Source organism: Aotus nancymaae, unplaced genomic scaffold (assembly GCF_030222135.1).
Source record: "Aotus nancymaae isolate 86718 unplaced genomic scaffold, 86718_ANA_hifiasm-v0.15.2.pri h1tg000006l, whole genome shotgun sequence".
NCBI lineage: Eukaryota > Metazoa > Chordata > Mammalia > Primates > Aotidae > Aotus > Aotus nancymaae.
Genome location: NW_026988417.1, coordinates 44,725,230 through 44,748,990, shown reverse-complemented (window position 1 = coordinate 44,748,990; position 23,761 = coordinate 44,725,230).

The window sequence follows — 23,761 nt, the reverse complement described above, 5'->3', positions numbered from 1 at the left end:
ATTACTCCCATTGCATTTAGATTTTCCAGTTGAGTGTCTATGGTTCCCACCGTAAGGTCTGATCTATAGAGAAGAGGAATCACTGAGATTTTCAAAGAGGCTGGTGCTTCCCTCACAAATTTATTTCTCAAAATATTGTTGAAAGGTAGGACTTCTGAACCCACCTAGTGTGAGTGAGTAGTTATTAAATAATACCTCGTCTCTAACATTCCATTCTCTCTGTCTTGGAATCATTTCCTCTACATTAAACAAAAGGGAAATCAGGCATTTCCAATTCACTCATAACGATGTGCTCTTTAATCCATGTTTTAGCCAGTTAAGCAACCAAACAGTTAAAGACCTTTCTAACTCCTGAGTGCAACATTAAACACAGCATCTCTGCTAGTGGGCCTGTATCAATAAATTTGGCCTAATTCAAATTGATGTTTCTTCCACCTTTATACCACAGCTTTGATACTGATTTCTGCACATATTCTCTGGATTTCTGCTGGTATAAATTATAAAACTCAAGTAGTGCTTTCAGAGAGTAGCACATCTCCTCATGGATCACTCTTTGTTTCTCACCTCTAGGGGCATGCTGGGGCTGAGTCTAGCTATAATTGTAGAAGTAAAGAAGGATAGTAGGGTTTGGTCCTGAGGAGAATTAGCAAGGACTTGCATGACCACTGTTTCAGGGAACACCACAACCTTTTTCTCAGGCAATGCAAGCTGAGTTCCCTCATATGGAAGTGGGAAGGCTTATTTCAATGTGGCAGGGAGGCTGCTGCCACTGGAGATAGGAAGGCTGGTTTCGCTGGGGTTAGAAAGCCTACTTCCACCAGAGGTGGAGAGACCACTTCCATTGCCAAAGACTTGTCAGAATTTAGATGCTAAATGTTCTCAGCTTCATTAGAGTCTCCCCACATGTCCCATCTCAACTTACAGGATCCCATTCTTTAATAATCAATGTCCTCACCTTATCAAGAAACACCCAACAAGACTGGAAGTTCAACTTGTCTTATAATTCAGCCAATCACAGGATGAGGTCCTACATTTGATTTTCAGCACTTTCAGCCCTCCAGCTATAGGAGATATGACTTTCTCAGGGTACACCTAGAAGCTCTTAAATCATTGATGTGCCTCTTGAGTTGGTAATTAAAATCACTGAACTTATTTTTTTCTTTCATCACTTTGTCTAGTGACATTAGGAACAAGCAACCAGTGTCATTATGTTTCTTTAATTTCCAAAATGTTTGAAAGTGTCATAAACATAATTGCTTACCTCCTTCCTTATTATAAGTGGTGAATTAGGAGTATCCAATGAAGATATTTTGCATATTGTACCATGGACTATCAGTGCTCTAGAAATAGAGTACTAGAAATAGAGTCATTAAAATCTTTAAATCTCATCAGAGTAAAGATGCAATTCTAGAAACCCCTAAATAATTCAGAAAACTCATTTTTAAAATTATGTTCCTCTAGAACCAATTTCAGTACCAAAGTCTGTGCTACTCAGGATTATCCAGAGAAATAAAACAAATAGAATATATATATATATATGTATATGTGTATATATACATATATATATATACACATATATATATATATATATGAGAGAGAGAGAGGTAGATGACAAGATATGGGAATATCTCTTCAATTTATTATTTTTTAGCCAATTATTAAGAAAATTGACTTACATGATTAACAAAACAAAGACATTCTATGTCGCATCATCAGCAAGCTGGAGAATTAGCAGAAGTCCTAGTATAATTCACTCTGAATCTGAAGGCCTGAGAACATGGAGAGCTGATGCTGTAACTTCTACTTTGAAGCCAAAGGCCTGAGAACTAATGAGTGTTGATGGAGGACTAGGGAGGTGAGACTGGCATAAGTTACAGAATCTGGAGGCTGAAGGCTAGAGAACCATGAGCTTCAAAGGGCAGAAGAAAATATTCCAGCTCAAAAAGAGCTGCATGGTCCCTCCTCCACCTTTTTGTTCTGTTCATGTCATTACGGGATTGAGTGATGCCCACTGTGGGTATAAACTTTATTGGCCATAAATTTTCCTTTTAGGATTTCACAGAGTCTATTCCTTTATTTTCAGTCACCTAGTGTTATAGAGGAGAAAACTAAACCTACTATCTGAACCTTCATTATTTGGATACTTAAATATGTTTTTTTAAAACAAAATACTTTCCCAGGTTACTTATTGGCACAGAATGCTTATTGTTGGCTTTCCTTAGAAAGTGGTGAACATTTTCTGTCTGTATGTTGAAATTAAAAATAATAAAAATGACGTACTTAAAAGACCTTTTTTTCTAATACAGTAATGTTTCTCAACATTGAAGTAAAATAGAGCTACCTAGTTCTAGAAGTTTCCAACATACAGGTACACATTATGCCCTTAGTTCCATTCTTTGTTCAATTTAGTTTTTGTTCTAATCCATTTAGCAAATCTAAAGTTAAGTCATTTTATGCTCCTAATCGTAGAATAATTTTCTGTGTAGTTGCTGTTTATATACTATTGTGCTCTAGGCTTGAAGTATTTGCTTACCCACCTCAGCTACATGGATTTTTGATACTCCTAACAGAGTGCTCTGCTACTACTAGTCATGTGATCTTGAGTAACTGATTGAACTTATCTGATCCAAGTTTCTTCATTATGAACTGAGGATAGTGTCTATCCTCTTACGTATCTAATTCATGGAGCTGCTGACAGCACTAAATCATATAACATACAGTGCCTGGTATATATTGATGGCTCAATGAATGATAAAGATCATTGGCATTCTTGTGTCATCATTATTTTTAATCCAATCACCAGAAGCTACTGTTACCACAAGGCCTTTCTTTGCCCACAGAATTTAATTTGGGAGAATTAAACTTTTCGAGGTAAAAGACACTCATGTCTTTTCCATTTCCTAGGCCCTGAACAACTTTCTGGGGAGTTGTTGTTCACAACTGATAATATTAGTATGGACTTTTTTTTTCTAATTCAGAGGAGATATCAGTGCTGAAAAAAGAATGGTCTTACTTATACTTTAAAATGGGCAAACTTGTATAAATGGTCCATGCTTTATTTTTAAAGTTCCATCATCTTTGTAATTAGCAAAAATTCTTCATGGAAACTAGCAATAGGTTAATTGTTAGATCCTTTTTTATTGTGTGTAGCTTTTTTCTTTGTGCAAATTTGTTAATATTTAATTTAAAACATGGGGAAGTTTAATATTTGAAAGAAAACCTTTTAGTCAGTATCACATATAATAGAGTTGATGTGTCTACTGCTAATCTTGTTCATAGATATCTTTGTTTGTTTGGGCTACTGTGACAAAGTATCATAGACTAGGTACCTTAGAAACAATAAAAATTTATATTTCATATTTCTGAAGGCAGGAGGTTCGAGATCAGGTTGCCAGCATGATCACGTTCTGTGAGGGTCTTCTTCCTGGTTAATAGATGGCCCTCTGCTCAGTGTGTCCTCACATGGAAGAAAGGACAAAAGAGCACTCTGTGGTCTCTTTTATAAGGCGCCAATCCCTTTCATGAGGGCTCCATCCTTAGGGCCTAATGACCTTCCAGAGGTCCCACCTCCAAATTCCACCACATTGACTATTATGTCTCAACGTATGAACTTGGTTGGAACATAAAAATTCAGTCTACAATAACAGGAAACTCTCTCTCTCTCTGCTCATGTCAAGTTCCACTTTCACCATAGGGTGAAGCTGACTCAATGTGCCATGATCCTTTACCAGGTTACTCATCTACATGTTTGTAGGTATTTGGGAAGAGCCTTGATCACCAAGTGGTTAACTTTCCACAGACTTTCATTCCCAGACTCTGGTTTGGGAATAGATTTCTCCTACATTTTGGTTGAGTCAGCTCCCCATTCTGCTATCAGGTCCTTTTGATTGAAAAGTCTTCACTTTCATCAGCCTTCCCATACAGCTCACCAGCATCCAGATTTATTTCCTTCTTTGTTTTCTTTTCAGTTTTATTTTATTTTCTCTTCATTTCTTCACAGTTCTATTCTTATGAAAAATGGCTAATATTCATTGACATAGATTGACCTTGACGGGTACTACACAAAGACTTTTACACGAATCTATTCATTTAATTACCATACAAAATATGAAGCATGTATTAACATTATGTGGATTTTACCAATAAGAAGCCTAGATACATTGTACTTAAGTAAAGTAACTTTCCCAGTATTACGTAACCAAGGAGAGATAAAACAAGGGATGTGAACAACAGCTTTACTGTTATGCACCACTTATGGACTCCTGAGGGCATAAAATCTTGCTTGTTTACATGTATGATGGTATTTATGCCCATTTAAATTTACCGTGATTGCTTGTTCTTTTTAATTTTACATTAATTTTTCAGTCAGGATCTCACTGTGTTGCTCAAGCTGGTCTAGAACTCCTGGACTCACGTAAACCTCCCTTCATAGCCTCCTGAGTAGCTGGGATTACAGGCCTGGCCACTAAGCTCAACCCACACTGTTATTGCTTCTGAAGTAAATATCTAAAGCTAAATAATATGTATTATTATGAACAAATGGGGCAGTAAAAAAAACCTGCATAATTATAGCAAAAACTTCTAGAGGAATTCTTCAAGTTAAAACTCAACCACAATTTAATATCATTCTCACAAATTGTACTAGATTATTTTAAAATAGTTTTATGTATAAAATATTCTGAATTTTACTGATTTGTCCAAGTTCTGAGTAAGAGATAATATTTGCTCCATCTTCTTCTTTAATAAAAGTTTAATAAATTGCTCATCTTCAATGAAGCAAACTCATTTGGCTGAATTATTGGAATCTGTTTAAAATATAGTAGTATTATTAAAATGTTTTTGCTCTTAGATGTAGTTTTTTACTAGACTCTTATGATTTAATTGCATAGATAGATGGAGGTCAAGGAAACCTGGAAGCAAAGGATGATACCATGACCTAATGTTCTGTTTTATAACCACTAATATTATCATACAGTGAGAGAAAAATTTCCACTACACCATAAGAATTATTTTTAAGTTAGAGGGACACAATTGATTATAAAGAAGTAACTAATAAGGGCATTTATGACTCCCTTTATGTATATGATTCACCCATTAGATATCTTCTCAAAGGGGTCTACATAACTCTGCAGCATCTTCATTTTTTTTAGAGCTTAGTCATTTGTCATTATGTCATGAAATTACATAAGCTGATCTGTGGCTTTGTGAAGACGGTGACAATAATTGTTTTGGCATTCTTATTTGTGATCAGTAAACTTTGATATGGGTAACATTAGACGTCTTATTACAAATCAGCCCCAAAGTTCCCATCTTCAAGGTCATCAGCAGCAAAGGGCAGTTGATAAGGCAGGACTCAACTAAGGAGAATCATTTTAGAATGCTGTTGTCCTTTCATAACAGTTTGTACAAGACACAGTCTGTGTAAGTTATGTGACCAGTCCCCTGTATTTAATATCCCGGTGAGTGCTTTAGAAATAGTTTTTGTTAGTCAATAATAATGGAGAAATTTAGGCAAAAGTGATGCATATACATGTGTATTGTGTGTGTGTGTGTGTGTGTGTGTGTATGTGTGTGGCCAATGTCTCAGTTTAACAAAATGAATTTGCCTGAGTATCATATGATTGACTGCCAGAATGCTTCAGTGATCTAAGGTGTTTTTGTATTCACTCTATCTGCCAGTAAGATTCATTATCTTGTTTTGTATTTTTTTCATTTTGTTTTCTGTTAAGAAGTCCTTTCAAAGTGAATGGCATTTGACATATTTCTGCAGATATATGTATTAACACTTTTGCGTACATGAAGATTCACTTACTCAGCACCACAAAAATTCATGAGCAGCAGAACCACCCACTCAGAAAGGTATCTTAAGCATTGATCTTCTGGGAGCCCACTCCACACTATTTGTAGAAGAGAAAGCTTGCCGTCACTGATGTTTCTATTCTTTTTCCACTTTCATATTAAATCCCTCATCAATTCTTGTATCTAGAATACTGGACAAATATTCCATGTCCAGCTGAAAAAAAAATGTTGCTTCTTTCTCTGAAGGATCACTTGAATGCTTCCATTTTTCTTTACCACTTAATGCCTTGTCACTGTCAGGTGCCCATCTCCTTCCCTTTCCAGTCCTATTGACCTTCTATTCCCCAGCAGAGTGGTCTTTCTAAATTCCAAATCTGACCATGTCAGGGTACTGCTTAATGACTGTTTTGCAAAGATAAAATCTAAGCTGAAAATATTAGCTTGAATAATTTCCTTCATAATAGGACCATATCCTAAATTATATGGCCCTATTATTTTTTGACCAGTTTTCATTGACATTTTCTTTCAAGCACTTTAGTCTCCATCAACGGTGGATTTCTTCCTAACCTCCAAATGAGTTGTATGCACTCCTCTTAGTAACTTTCTATGTGTTTCTTATTCTCCTAGCGTGTGCCCTGCCTTCCATCTCTACCTGCTGAATACCATTTCAGCTTTCAAGACACAGTTTTACCTGCAGTTTTTCTGTGAATTCTTTTCATATTTTCCCATAGTTAGTCTGACTTTGAGCCTCCTTAGAACTTTAAACTAAATAATTTATTATGTTTAAACTGCATTAGAACAATGCCTATTGAAGTAGGATATATTAATTTTAGGTCTAACTATAGTAGGCTCTGTCCAATGTTTCTAAGACTAATAGCCTATGGATGCCTGCGATTTCTGTAGCTCATTTAAAATCATGCCTTTAATAAATTCTTAAGTACAGAATTCTTCATGAGTTATACATTATATTGATGTGGTGACTTTTTCTACTTTTATCTCTAATGAAAATAATAAAGAGGTTAAAACTTGTCTGTTTCAAGCCTCCTAATTCCACTTGGAATAAAATTAACACCCACAGTCATATATTACAATTTATGCACTTTCTTTGTCTGCAGATTTCCATCTGAAATTATGTTCATAACCCATCCAATTTAAATCACTTGGCAATGGTAATGAACCCCACCTGGGAAATACAAAAGAGCCATAGATACCCATTAATAGTTGCAATCTCAGCCAAGCCTGACCACCTCTGCACATTAAAAGGCACTCTTTGAAAATGACTTCTGACATACGCAGCTGTTTGAAACCTTATAAGCCGTTTTGCATGAAAAAATTTCAGAAACATAGATTTTTCTGTTATTTTATGTTTTTGTTAAGATTACCTTTTAAAAAATAGCCAAATGAAGATCAAAGTGAAATGTTTTAAAAATGTTTGAAGAGGCACAAAACTTTTAAGATTGAAGCCAGCAGGCTATCACTGAAGAGGTAAAATATATTAAATGGGGGTGTGGAGAAAAATGTTAAAATTCTTTACTAAAGTTAATTAATAACATAATATAAAAATTAAGAATAAAAACATTGAAAATTGTAAGAAAAATGGAACATACACACCTAAATGAGTTTTCTTCTTATACATATAGATTTGGATCCTCATTTCTGATGCCAAAGAGAGTTCAGATGGTAAGAGTTTAGGTAGTAAGGGACACAATTTCCTCTAAGAGAATACATGAAAAAAATATGTTGAACACTAACCGATTGATGAATTTGCATAAAAGTTTTTATATTTTTATAAGCATTGTGGATGTTTATACTTATTTTTAGAGTAATTCCTTATGCAATAATAGTTCCAATTATCTTAGGACCACCTTATGTGTAGCCATTGGGACGTGCATCACTGAAGACCATTTTATTTTATTTTTTGAAATGTTTTAAAATTTTCCATTAAATAATATTGATTTCATTTGTAATTACATGAAACAATTTGTCTCATATTTTAAGCATGTTGTTTTTACCAAGGAGTGGGGAAAAAAATAAAAAGTCTTAGGCTGAGCACAGAGTACTTGAGGAGAAGTTAAAAAATCTTGAATTCAATCATTCTACTCTCAGATAATGATCTTCAAATTCCACATTCTTGCCCAAGTACTTCTACAACATTTTATTGTTATTATTACTATACTTTAAGTTCTGGGGTACATGTGCAGAATGTGCAGGTTTGTTGCATAGATACACATGTGCCAAGGTGGTTTGCTGCATCCATCACCCTGTCATCTCCATTAGGTATTTCTCCTAATGCTATTCCTCCCCTAGCCCCCCATTCCCCAACAGGCCTCTGTGTGTGATGTTCTCCTCACTATGTCCCTGTGTTCTCATTGTTCAACATCCACTTATGAGTGAGAACATGCGTTGTTTGGTTTTCCGTTCTTGTGTCAGTTTGCTGAGAATGATAGTTTCCAGCTTCGTTCACGTCCCTGCAAAGGACATGAACTCATCCTTTTTTGTGGGTGCATAGTATTCCATGTGTATATGTGCCACATTTTCTTAATCCAGTTTTTCATTGATGGGCATTTGGGTTGGTTACAAGTGAGCCTCCTTTCCTAAAATAAATAAATAAATAAAAATTAGGGTAAGAAGCTATGTGTCTTTAATGAAGGTCAAGAATGTTGGTTCCTGAACTTCATTAAAGACACATAGCTTCTTGCTCTAATTTTATTTATTGATTTATTTGTTTGTTTGTTTATTTATTTTAGGAAAGGAGGCTCTGTACATTACCTACACTGGCTTCAAAACATCTAAGCTCAAGAGATTCTCTTGCCTCAGCCTTCTTAGTAGCTGGGACTGCAGGCACTTGACACCTTGCCCAGCTTTTCTGAGCTCATTATTTTCTATCTTCTTATGTACTTTTTCTTTTGGACTGATCTGGGTCTTATGATTCATTTATTATAACAAATCTCTGGCAAATACCCTCAGCTTTTCCCTATCTTTTCTTTCCTTAATTGTCTCACAGTGAAACCCATATCTGGATGGTTCCAACTAGCTGCCTTCTCTCTACTTCAGTCTAAACATCTGAACTGTGGTATAGACAAGTTATACCACCTGGCAAATTGCTGAAACTTCAAATTACTGTCACCACAACCAGAGTTCACTTAGCATTCTCTATCAATTCTAGCTTGTTCCCTAATAAGCTTATTTTCTGAAATAATCATTTCTCCTCTCTGATAAAAATTTCAACATCCATCTTCTTTCAAATTCATTCTCCATTGATGATTCACCTTATTTTTGATTGAAAGAAATAGAAAATATGCCTTGGACCAGTCCTTTCTTCCCACAAAATAGTTCTATCAGTTAGAAGTAGGCTTAGATGCAAGTTAACAGTGACTAAAAATAACACTGGCTTAAAATAAGTTGGAGACATTTAAATTTACTTTCTTAGATTGGAAACAATTACATCCTTTTTATTTTCTTCACTTAAATTCCTTAACCTTTGCTTCTGATAAAATTGAAGTCACAGTGATGTGATTTGCTCTCACATCAGACAAATTCTTCTCCTGCCCCCCCCCAAAAAAAATCAGACAAAAGACATGAAGTGGCATTTTTTAAGACATTAGACATCAGGCAGTAGATGACAGAGACCCTTTAAAGGCAAGAAAAAAATGAAGTGAGTACTACAGTTTTGAGAGAGTTTCTAGGCTATAGTCCTAGAAAGATAACTGAAACAGAGGCTAAAGAATCTTATGAATTTAGGAGATAGAGCTGAGAGTCCAGAGAAACCAAGACAGCTATAGGTCATAGAACAGATAATACAGTTTGGCTGTGTCCCCACACAAATTTCATCTTGAATTGCAGCTCCCATAATCACCAAATGTTGTGGGGGAACCCAGTGTGAGGCAATTTTGAATCATGCAGGAGGGTGGGGGATTTACTATGCTGTTCTCATGATAGTGAATAAGTCTCATGAGGTCTGATGGTTTTATAAAGGGCAGTTCCCTGCACATGCTGGCTTGCCTGTCACCATTGTAAGACCTGCCTTTGCTCTTCCTTCACCTTCTGTCATAATTGTGAGGCCTCCCCAGCCATGTGGAACTGTGAGTCCATTAAATCTCTTCTTTAACATAAATTATTCTGTCTCAGGTATGTCCTTATAGCAGTATGAGAACATATTAATATAACAGATCACCAGAAAAGTTAGAGTTATACAAAGAGAGAGAACCCTGGAGATATGCAGATGGTTCTCCTTGAGTTTTCTGAAAATTATTCATCAGAGCAAATGTGAGGAAACTACTCTCATCTTGGAAGAGAACTTTCAAAATGAGCAGAAGAAATACTGGCCATTTCTCAAATAGGTCTGGTATCAATGATTATTTCTATGATCCAGATTAGTGAAACTCATATCTCATAGTGCATTGAGTAGAGAACTCAGGAAGGTCTTGCTCAAGCAGTGTAGAATAATTAGCCAGAGATTCAGCCTTATTCCAGAACTACTTAAAAATCATAGAAGCAAGGCATGAAAAAATCAAAGTGTTTCCAAGTAACTAAACTGTATCCCAGAACAAAGCTCAAGAAAATTTGTAGGAATGAAAATGTATCTAGCACTCAATAAGGTGAAATCCACAATGTTGGACATATAATCAAGTATTACTTAAAGCAGGAATACACAACACACAATGGCAAGAAGAATTAGTCAATAAAAACTGATATGGACTTTAGATGAACAGAAAATGACACTGAAATAGCTATTATAACTGTATTACATATGTTTGAATAGGTAAATGGAGACATAGGAAACATAAATAAGATCTAAATCAATTTTCTAGAAAAAAACTATAATGACTCAGGGGATAAACATGCTAAATTGAATTAATGGTAGATTAGGCATGACAGGAGGAAAGTTTACTGAAACTGTCCCAAATGAAACAGAAAAAAAGTGTGTGTGTGTGTGTGTGTGTGTGTGTGTTTTGAGCAATTAAAGAATGGAGTTTCTCTTACTTGAGATGGGAATAAAAGAGTGTAGCATGGTGGTTGTTTTTATTCAGATATGTTTGTTTAACTTTGAAAGCTGCTAGATGTGTAAGTAGAGACATCACACAGGAAGTTATAAAGTTACATATGATTTAGTGTCCTGCAGAAAGGGCTCAGATGAAAATATTAACTTGGGTATTGTAAGCATATAGATGGGGTCTCTTTGGGGTTGGATTTATATAGAAAACATAAAATTCCCAAACTGGGACCACTCAGATATTGAGTTGAGTGAGAAAGAGAACAGATAACAAAAGAAAATGAAAAGAAATAATTTTGGAGGGGTAGAAAAATCAAGAGTGTGGTGATCTGAAAGTTTAGTTGTAAATAGAAAATTAATCAAGGATAAGGAACACTCATGTTGGTTAAATGCTTCAGAATGGTCTAATATAATGAAGACTGAAAGAGACCACTAGATTTAGCCAAGTGTGTCATTGGCATACTTGACAAGAGTAGTTTCTGAAGAGTAGAAAAGTCAAAGCCAGGTAAGTAAATTTAAGAGAGAAAGATTGAAAAAGAACTTGGATACTGAGAGGATACTCTTCAGAGATTTGTTTCAAAAGTATTCTGAGTAAACGGGACAGCACATAGTCGAAAAATAAAAGGCTTTTCTTTTTAATGGGAGAAATTTCACCATGTTTATATGCTGATAAAACTGTGTTCAGCTATGTGGAGTCAGGGGCAGAGTAGATGGTGGTTTGGATTTAACTAGTCTGTGCCCTGCAAGGAAGAGAGTGTGCAAAAAATGATAAGGGATAAAAGTGACATCCTTTACTTATCTTTGGATTTGTATATTTTTCATTTTTATACATCCCTATTTTTCAATTGTCAATCTACCAGAGCTGTTATAAATTAGACCTTTTTGTGATAGTTCTGAGTTTAAATCTATTCCCATGGCAAATGTGTACAATGCTGAGTAAATTAATCAGCTTCCCTGTTCCTCAGACTTGTCCTCTATAAAATACATATATGTTTTTGAGGCAGAGTCTTACTCTAGCACCTAGGCTGAAGTGCAGTGGCACAATTTCAGTTCACTGCAACCTCTGCTTCTCGGGTTCAAATTATTCTCCTGCCTCAGACTCCTGAGTAGCTGGGATTAAAGGCACACACAATCCCCAGCTAATTTTTGTATTTTTAGTAGAGATGGGGTTTCACCATGTTAGCCAGCATAGTCTCTATCTCCTGACCTCGTGATCCGCCCACCTCACCCTCCCAAATTGCTGGACTTACAGGCATGAGCCACCATGCACAACCTCTATAAAATATTCTTAATATTATTGATCTCATATGATTATTAGGGAATTAAATGAAGCAATATATGTAAAACATAATCCAGTGTCTCCAACACAGCACATAGTAAAATCACAATTACTGCTGACAATTATACTTATATTTCTACTCCATTACTCACTGATTTTTGACATAATTGAATTCTTCTGAATAATTTAAATGATGTATTTGTAACTTAAGAATTGGTATTTTGCCAAACGCTTGTGTTTTTGATATTCCCCTGTTCGTTTTAAATTTTTGTATTACAATACTTTGTATGTATTCAAGTTTCATGTCATTAAAACTACTGACATTAATTTGATGTCCTTCTGCTGCTTTAAAACTTAGAAACAGTTGTCTCATAGAAGAATCAAATTATCACATATGTATTTCTTTGTAATTCCTTCTCCATTTAACCATTTAATCAATTTGAGAATTTTTTTGTGGTGACCAATATCTATGACAGGCCATCTATCTTCAGTATTCTATGACCTACACCAGCAGTCCCCAACATTTTTGGCACTAGGGACCAGTTTTGTTGAAGACAATTTGTCCACAGACATTGGGTGGGGGATGCTTTGGGGATAAAATTATTCCACCTTAGATCATCAGGGATTAGATTCTCATAAGGAGCACACAACCTAGATCCCTCACACACGCAGTTGACAATAGGGTTTGAGCTCCTATAAGAATTTAATGCCACAGCTGATCTGACAGGAGGCAGAATTCAGGCAGTAATGATTGCTTGCTGGCCACTCACCTCCTTCTATGTGGCCTAGTTCCTAACAGGTCGGGAAACTGTAATGGTCCTGGCCCAGGGGTTGGGGACTCCTGACCTACACAACCTCCTTTTCTTGAATTCACGAGAAAGCATATTCTGTTAATTCATTCACTTGCCACGTTTTTATTGAGCATGTACTAGATATTGGGTAACATGCTAGGTCCTAGAGTCAAACTGGCAAATGAGATAGACATCACCTTTTCCTTCATGTAGTTTAACAAGAAAAACTAAAACCAACAAACATTGTTAAAATTTTATTTGAATGGCATGAAGGGAACAAAAGAGAATAGGAGAATATGGAAAATACAGCAGGAGATAACTACTTCTTAAAATTTGATCAAAATCTTATTCTAAAAGATGCTGCTGATGAAAAGACTGGAAGCATGAGAAGAAACTTCACAGTGACAGCAGCTATCTATTCCTCACAGAATAGATAGCACATAAAAAGTTAGAATGGGATTGAGTTATTTAAGAATGAAAGAAACTATAATGACTACAGCAGGGTGACATGGGACATGATATAGTTAGAGTCGGGGGACAGATCTCGCACAACATAGATCACAAGAAGTAATTATAATTACACTGCATAATAAATGCTTAACAAATAAATGAAGAGTTAAAATGTACTACTACACTACACTCCTGGAATTTGCATCACATAACCGAACTGATTTTTAAGAATTGCTGTTGAAACCTGACTGGCTTGTTGGAAATCATTTTTATATTAAAAAAAATAGCCTTTAATTTTTATAATCATTCTACTTGAAATGAATGTTTCCCAGAGGTACTGCTATTATTGTCATGATGGTAGAGAGTGTCTTTCAAATCTAATACTATACATTCTGTATAATATAAAAAGTAGATTTTAAAGACTATAAATGATTCTGATCGAGCTGTAAGCCGGATGGAATTCTCATATATCTTTCTTTAGCAATTCACTACTTCCAGAAATAAAAGTAACAGAACAATGAAAGGTGATTTCATTTAGAATGATAAAAGACCTATGTGAAAGAAATCCTTTATATAATTGTTCAGTTTTGCTCAAGAAAACGTTCTTTCAGAAATACTGACTTTTCAGAATTCATACAAGAAATTTAATGTTTGAAATTACTTTTTTATAGGATTTTACTCATCCTAAAGCTTCTATTACTAATAGCATTTGTTGGCTGATTTCTATGTGCTGGACAGAGCTATAAGAACATTTTCAGTATGAACTCCTTTATTTATCATAATATCCCTATGAGAAATATATTATCACTTATGTTTTTCAAGCAGGAATACCAAAATTTGGACAAATTAAGTTATTTTCCCACATTTTAAAGCTAGTAAATATTAAAGTTGGGATTTAAACACAGGTGATTTGATAATAAAGGCTACAGCTTTCTCTCTCTACTAGAATCCATTTATGTACAACTTTTAATTTTTTCTTCTTCACTCCAGCTTTGATGATCTTTGACTCATTTTAAATAGATAGTCATGTAAGAGCACTATCAACTGATGTGTTGACAAAATGGTGACTTCTGCTTGCTAAAATCTTTTTGACAAAACATTAAGTTGAAGAAAGTTTTTTTAAATATTCTCCATTTATATTAAATTAACAGTAAATGTAAGCAGTCATTTTAATTATGTTGTTACTGTAAACACCTTTTAATGAAGATTGTATATTAAGCTGTTTACTTTGTCCTCATCACTCTCACCTTGGGGTGAATAGTGAAGTCCAGTGTTCAGAAAAAGGCTCCTCAAGACAAAGGACATCTAGACTAAGAACTGAATGATGAGTAGGTGTTGAGCAGGGAATAAAAGGATACATCAGAAATATGTTATTTCAAGCATGTGAGTGGAAAGGAGTCACAGGAGTACCTTGCAGCTGAAGTATGAATTGTTGACGTGATGGGATTTTATGTTGGAGAGAAAGGAAGGGAGTCACAGATTCTTGGAAACTAACATATGAAATGTGGACTTCACTCTAACTACTTTTGAGAGATGTTAAGACTTACTTATGGTAATAATATGTCCAGATTTTCATTTTAGAATCACCCTGACTATAGTGGGGATAAAGGAAAAAAAGGGGGGGAAAAAGGACAACTAGGGATATTGTTGCAGTGATCCTTGCAACAAATGATGTTATCTCAACTAGGTGCAGGAAATGTGGGCATACATAGATTTGAGAGCCATTTAGGAGGATTGAATGAATAAAATCCAGTAACCAATTAGATGTAAGCCATAAAGGAAGAAACACAATTTTAAAATTATATCTATGTTTCTGGCTTCAGAAACAGGAGGAATAATGTAGGGAATCACTAACTAAACAAGGGAGCACAGGCAGACACATGTTTGGTTGGAGTAGGGAGGTGAAGATAAGAAGTTTGCCTTTCCTGAATTTGAAATAGGTCTCTCAGATCTGAAGATCCTTACAGTGATCCAAGGTAGTCCTAAAGACTTTGGAATAGAGGACTTGAATCCAAGATGGCCGAATAGGAACAGCTCTGGATTGCAGTTCCCAGTGAAAATACAGAGGGTGAGTAATCATTGCATTTCCAAATGAATTTTTACTGCCCACAGGCCAGAAGATTCCTGAGCAGAAAAGTGCCATGAGTTGCCAGTGCAGCTGTTTCAGCTGGCTCAATATGTGTCTGCACAAAAACTCATACAAATCAAGGGGCTGTTTCAACTGGTGACTGGAATGCCCGGGAGACAGAGTCACCCATTCAACTGAAAAAAAGGGGACTGATCTGACTTGGCACAGCTGGACCCAGGATGGTCCAGCTCTGTGAGGGGAAGGGCGGCCACCATTACTGAGGCAGTCCACCACTACCTAGGCAGTCTGCCATTACCAAGGCAGTCCGCCATTACTGAGGCAGTCCGCCACTACCGAGGCAGTCTGCCATAATTGAGGCAGTGCGCCATTACAGAGATAGTCCGCCATTACTGAGGCAGACAGCCATTACCGAGGCAGTTCTAACTATACCCCTATAAACAAAACTGCAAGGAAATTCACACAGCAGCCGGGCAGAGCCCACGGCAGCTCAGCAATGCCTCTTCTGGCAGACTGTGACTAGGCTCTCTCCTCACTGGTCAGGGCATCTCTGAAAAAAGGCAGCAACACAACAGGAACTTATGAATAAAGCCCTACCTTCCTGGGACAGAGCACCTAGGAAAAAAAAGGTGTTTATGAGTTCTGCTGCAGCAGACTTAAACATACCTGCTCAGCAGCTCTGAACAGAACAGTGGAGCTCACAGCTTAGTACTCGAGCTCCTATAAGGGACAGACAGTCTCCTCAAGCAGCTCCCTGGCCCCCATATATCCAAAGAATCACCTCACAAAGGAGAGCTCAGGCTGACATTTGGCGGGTATCCTTCTGGGACAAAGATAGCAGAAGAGCAAACTGGCAGCAACCCTTACTGTTCTGCAGCCTCTGCAGGTGATCTCCAGGCAAGCAGGGTCTGGAGAGGACCTCCAGCAGTCCTACAGCAGAGGGTCCTGACTGTTAGAAGGTAACTACAAAGACCACAGGTAGATAAATCCACAAAGATGGGAAGAAACCAGTGCAAAAAGGATGAAAACACCCAAAACCAGAACACCTCTCCTCCTCCAAGGGATCACAGTTCCTCACCAGCAAAGGAACAAGGCTGGATGGAGAATGAGTCTGATGAATTGACAGAAACAGGCTTCAGAAGGTGGGTAATAACAAACTTCTCTGAGCTAAAAGAACAAGTTCTAACACAATGCAAAGAAACTAAACCTGGAAAAAAGTTTTGATGAAATGCTAATGAGAATAAAGAGCTTAGAGAGGAATATAAATGAATTGATGGAGCTGAAAAACACAACACAAGAACTTGACAAAGCATGCAATGTTGCATGTTCTTCACATGTACCCCAAAACCTAAAATGCAATAAAATGTATATTTTTAAAAATCTCAATAAACTAGGTATTGACAGATGTATCTCAAAATAATAAAAGCTATTTATGACAAACCCATAGCCAATATCATACAGAATGGGCAAAAACTGGAAGCGTTCCCTTTGAAATCTGACACTAGTCAAGGATGCCCTCTCTCACCACTCCTATTCAGTATAGTATTGGAAGTTCTACCCAGAGCAATCAGTCAAGAAAAAGAAATAAAGGGTATTCAATTAGGAAAGGAGGAAGTCAAACTGTCTCTATTTACAGGCAACATGATTGTATATTTAGAAGACCCCATCATCTCAGCCCAAAATCTCCTGAAACTGATAAGCAATTTCAGCAAAGTCACAGGATACAAAATCAATGTGCAGAAGTCGAAAGCATTCCTAAACACGAATAACAGACTAACAGAGAGCCAAATCAAGAACGAGTTGACATTCACAATTGTTACAAAGAGAATAAAATACCTAGGAATACAACTAACAAAGAACGTAAAGGACCTCTTCAAGGAGAAGTATGAACCACTGCTCAATGAAATAAGAGCAGACACAAATAGACGGAGAAGCATTCCATGCTCATGGTTAGGAAGAATCAATATCGTGAAAATGTCCATACTGCCCAAAGTAATTTACAGACTCAATGCTATCCCCATCAAGCTACCAATGATCTTCTTCACAGAATTGGAAAAAACTACCTTAAACTTCATATGGAACTAAAAGAGAGCCTGCATATCCAAGTAAATTCTAAGCAAAAAGAACAAAGCTGGAGGCATCACTCTACCTGACTTCAAACTATACTACAAGGCTACAGTAATCAAAACAGCATGGTACTGGTACCAAAACAGAGATATAGACCAATGGAACAGAACAGAGGCCTCAGAGGCAATGTCACACATCTACAACCATCTGATCTTTGACAAACCTGACAAAAACAAGCAATGGGGAAAGGATTCCCTGCACTGGCTAGCCATGTGCAGAAAGCAGAAACTGGACCCCTTCCTGACACCTTACACTAATATTAACCCCAGATGAATTAAAGACTTAAACATAAGACATAACGTCATAAAAACCCTAGAAGAAAACCTAGGAAAAAACATTCAGGACATAAGCATGGACAAGGACTTCATGACTAAAACACCAAAAGCATTGGCAACAAAAGCCAAAATAGACAAATGGGATCTCATTAAATTCCAGAGCTTCCACACAGCAAAAGAAACAATCATTAGAGTGAACTGGCAACCAAGAGAATGGGAAAAAAAATTTTGCAATCTACCCATCTGACAAAGGACTTATATCCAGAATCTACAAAGAACTAAAACAGATTTACAAGAAAAAAACAAGCAAACCCATTCAAAAGTGGGTGAAGGATATTAACAGACACTTTTCAAAAGAAGACATATATGAGGCCAACAAACATATGAAAAAATGCTCATCATCACTGGTCATTAGAGAAATGTAAATCAAAACCACATTGACATACCATCTCATGCCAGTTAGAATGGCGATCATTAAAAAATCTGGAGACAACAGATGCTGGAGAGGATGTGGAGAAATAGGAAGACTTTTACACTGCTTGTGGGAGTGTAAATTAGTTCAACCATTGTAGAAGACAGTGTGGTGATTCCTCAAGGACCTAGACATAGAAATTCCATTTGACCCAGCAATCCCACTTTGGTATATATCCAAAGGATTATAAATCATTCTATTATAAGGACACATACACACAAATGTTCATTGCAGCACTGTTTACAATACCAAAGACTTGGAATCAACCCAAATGCGGATTGATGACAGACTTAACAAAGAAAATATGGCACATATACACCATGGAATACTATACAGCCATAAAAAATGATGAGTTTGTGTCCTTTGTAGGGACATGGATGAACCTGGAAACCATCATTCTCATCAAACTGACACAAGAACAGAAAATCAAACACCACATGTTCTCACTTATAGGTGAGTGTTGAACAATGAGAACACATGGACACAGGGAGGGAAGCATCACACACTGAAATCTGTTGTGGGGGACTAGGAGAGGGACAGAGAGGGGTAGGAAGTTAGGGAAGGATAACATGGGGAGAAATGCCAGATATAGGTGATGGGGGTGAAGGCAGCAAACCACATTGCCATATATGTACCTATGCAACAATCCTGCATATTCTTCACATGTACCCCAGAACCTAAAATGCAATATTATATATATATATATTTAAAAAAAGACTTTGGAATAATCAAAAAGTCAGTGTTTCAAAAAGCTGTGGGGTGGATGTGTCTGAGAGAGACAAGTGAATTCTTAGGTTCTAACATGGAGGATCATTGGCATTTATAAAAAGAATATAAATATTGTTGTCTCCAAATAATATAAATAGAAAAACTGATCAGGGTCACTATGTTTGTTAAAAATTTAATATTAATAAGAAACTTTAAAAATATTCACGTCATTTCACTTCCCAAACATTCCTGAGTTGACCTATGTTGCTAGGTAGATGGACTGGATCTTGAGTTATGCTATTCCAATATGCTCATTTTATTAGTCTCAGGAAGACAGGGAGAAAATAGGGACTATGAATATTGAGTTCAACCCCAAGGAATTTAGATGTAGAGCAATTTTAGAACGTGGGTCCAATTTATCCAAAAATAAAAATTGGTTGGGAACCCTGTTGCATTACAATCAAGAAAATCAAGTTCTTGTATTTACTTCAGTTGAAATTCAGGCTCAAGATACCTAAAGAGTAACTCTATTTAGTAAGAAAAACTTCAAAGAAAAATGATATACTGTGCAAGTGTTGTAGAGATGTATGATTCCTGATTATTTTAAAACTTAGGAAAATTGAGAGCACAAAAACTATTCCTGCTTTTTTTCTCTCTTTGGAAATGATATTATAGTATTAGAAATTAAAATAGAAAATAGTGTTCTAGTTCTCACTTTATATTCATTAATTCATTTATTTACCCACTTTAAAAAAAAGTAACAGTGCATGATTTTCAGTTACATTTGTCTGATATGCATAAACAACATATATTTATGGATATTTATCTATCCTTTTAATTCTCTTGTAAAGCAATGAATAATTAAATGATGTTTTTTAGATACTGAAAAATTGTAGACTGTTTGTAAATATGTGGATATTTTATTTTTTATTTCCCTGGATTATCTGGACATACAGGTTAAGTTTCTTCTTGGTTTCTCCAATCTATGGAGGTTTGCTAATGGATGGAATGGACTGGAAACCAAATCCAAACTAGACTCATATTTTTATCATTGATGGTATGAAATTAAGTAATAATCAGATTAGAAAATTAAAAGTCTGGACATTTTTCCTGAGCCTAACCTGAGAAAGTTACCAAAAGTGAAAATGATTTGAAAGTATTTTCGCATCTTTGGAAGTAAGAATAACGTAAATTCTATGCAGTCAGCACCAAATAGGGAGTCAGCAGTTTGAGGTTGGGCATTCTTTCTGTTCTGTATTTCCTTTGTAACTTCATTCAGTCCTTTCCATCCAATCTCCACAGAACATGAATAATCCAATATGCATTATTGAATTCTATCAGGATAAACATCTACAAACAAAATGGAAAGTCCAACAGCATCCACTCACTGTCAATTATTTATTGAAATTTTTCAAAAACAGAGTATTATGTTAGGTATGGGAGGTGATTACAAAATGATGAAAAAACTTGCCTAGACCTTAAAGACCTCAGAAACAAATTGAGAAAAATACTCACTTGTAACCACGTAATTGAAGAACTCTATAGATTTGTTTATTTTTAACTCATTTTATACCAAAAGAAGGACTTATGGAACTTTTAAAATACATATTGTATAATGACATTTTTTTTTTTTGTAAAAAAGGCTTTAGAAAAATAGTCTAAAAGAATGAAATTAAACTATATCTACAACTCCTTCAAAGTTGATAACAGAGATATCTTTTGATATCAACTGTGAAGGCATAAATTATCAATGTCTCCTCAACTAAAAGTATAGCTATACATATTGTTTTCATTTCTAGAATAACAAATAAATCAGGAAGTAATCACAGTAAAAAATTAACAATTCTTCTGAAGGAGTTTGGAGAACAAACATAACTATTTCTTAGGTACAGAATATTTACAAAAATAAAATGGAGCATCACTAATTATACCTTTGATTAGCATTTATTACTTACTTATTGGCAAGCGTATTTCTCAAAACTCATCAGTTATCATTTGTACACTGTTTTTAGGTAAGATACAGACATTCAAGGTGTCTTATTTAAAATGTGTATATAAATATGTACACTTGTGTTTAATATTAATATTTTTTCTGAAAGTAAATATAAACTATTTTATGTAGAATACACATGCAGAAAAGCATAAATCATAAGCATACAACTAAATGAACTTTTGCAAATTAAACACACCAATGTAAGCATTGGCTAAATCAAAGAGAACATTATTAGCATCCAAGGAAACTCCCTCATAACTTCCTCTAATTTATAACCCCATGTGTTAATTAATTTAAACATACAGATTAGTTTTATCAATTTTAAAATAATGAAATAATACATATTTATCCATAGCATTATGTGATTTTGTTTATTCTCAATCTACACAGCTGTACATTCCATTATATTACTCTACCACAATTATTTCATCCACTATACTCTTGATACATATTTGGGTATTGAGCATAAAAGACCACTACCTAATTAATCATGATATCTCTGATATTGAAAATATTTTTTTAAAAGTTAAAAACATACTCTTAAAAACTGTTAACAACTTCATGCATTATTTAAAACATATGCAGTGCAAACAAATCTATTGCAAATAGTAGAATGAATCTTGAAAAACCATTACTTTTACATATGAAAATCAGAATTGTATTGCACAGTGTTCTATTTCAACTTTTAACAACTAACTAATCATAAAATTTCTCCAATGTATTCAATTTCAAAATTGCTTTACTGTTAAAGGGCTTGTTCTGACATCTTATTCAGAGATGTTATATTATTCATGATATGTATAGAATAAATTTTCTCTGGCCTAATGGGGATTAAAAAGAATCCAAGATCGTGCATCATGATTAAAGAGAAATTTAACAGTTAAATCCTTAAGTACATGTGACAAGGAATAAAAGTACTCCTTTACATTATCCAAGCTACTCTTTGGCTTGCTGTCACTGATGTCCAATCAGATGGAGACTTCTGACAAGACATGTTGCCTCTGAATTAGAAAGTCCATCCATATTACAGCTTCCACTGAAAACATAGATGTCAGCCTAGATGATCTAGGTCTTCCAGCCTGATGAGAATACTTTTCCTTTATAATTCAGATAAATTAATGTCTCTTCATCCACTCAGTTGGACATCCAAAACGCTTCTTTTATCTTCAAATGATTGCCTTCTTGGTTCAGGCTGAAAGGAGGAACTACTTTTCTCCTAATCTCCTCTGGCCCCACTTTTTTAAAGGCCAAATTTAAGTTATCATAGAATTTTGCTTAAACAAAAATACATTTAACTTAAAAGGAATATTACTCTTCCTTAGTGCTGCAAGTTGATTGCATCAGTTGTAGCTTTAAATTGTAATTTCTTTGCTTCATTTCTCTATTGCATTTCTTTTTCACAATTATTTCTATTAAAATGTTATAATACAGTTTATATTTGGCACTGGATATATTTATAGCTTTTTAAAATAGGGTTTAAGGCTTTTCTTCCAACCTCAGGGTTGATGAACTCCTGTAAGGATGTAGTTCTTGGCCAACTACAGTGATTCAGAAATTCGTGGAATTGTTTTCTGTGTCCAAATTTATTATTAAAGGGGTTCATGCCCCTGAAATAATTCAATGATATTGAATCTCAATTCTGCAATTTTTAGCTAGATGGCTTTGGCAAAATATTTAAACTCTATTTTTTAACTCTAAAAGGAAATTGTAATGGGATCTACTCCATAGGGTTGTGAGTTCTTTTATGTAAAGTACTTAAATTTGCTTGCCACATAATAAGCATCATATATGCATTGATTATTATTATACTTATTATAAAATGCTTCTGAAATACCATTCACAAACATTACCCATAAAATTTCTCTTCATACACTCAGTTGGATGAAGTAAAATAAAATTGGAGTAATGTGGTCTTAGAACCAGAGAGGTTTTTGACTTCTGCCTCTGCCCTTTAGCAGCTATGATATTTTAAACTATTATATAAACCACTTGTGCTTCAGTTTCCTGATCTATAAAATGGGTATAGCTATTCCTACCTAGAAGAGTTGTTCCAGGGATTCAATGATGATGTAATTAGAAGCATGCTTTATCACATATACACTAAATCTCCAGTAATAGGACTTTTATTTTTTCCATTTGTTTAACACCTGAGTAGGACTTTTGTTATAGCATACAGTTATTTGACAAGGGCAAAACAACCAGCATTCAAGGTGTTAGTAGATTAGAGATAGAGAGCAAAATGAATGATCACACCTAAACATGTCACATTTTATTCTGTACTGCTGCTCAACAAACCAACAGAAAAGCTACAATGTGGGACCTTTAAAAGAATGAAATGTAGTGCACAAATAAAACATGACACTTTTTATTCCTAACAGTTTTCCATCACTGAAAGATTTATGTTTATATTCAGCCATAAAGATGGGTCTGTATCCCAGGCTGGCCAAATTTATAAAAATGAGACTGGGGTACAGGTCCATCTTATCAACAACTTGTAATTACAGACTAAAATTTCTGTCATTTCTGAAAAATATAGTTGAAATTGTCATTCAATCCTCCAATTGTTTTCTTTACTTATATTTGCCATTGTTGTAAAATAGATGACTTGGAGAGAGCCAAATAATTGATACAGCCAGGTGGAGGGGGTTCCTGGGGAAACTCCAACCAGCCTGCTCACTGAGGTGGAGCCTTGGGAAGTTCACAACTTTTATAGCAGGGAGTAGCCTAGCCCCTCCTCTTCCTATGTGGAACCTGGGATTCAAGCTGTGGGCAGGAAGCACTCTAACAG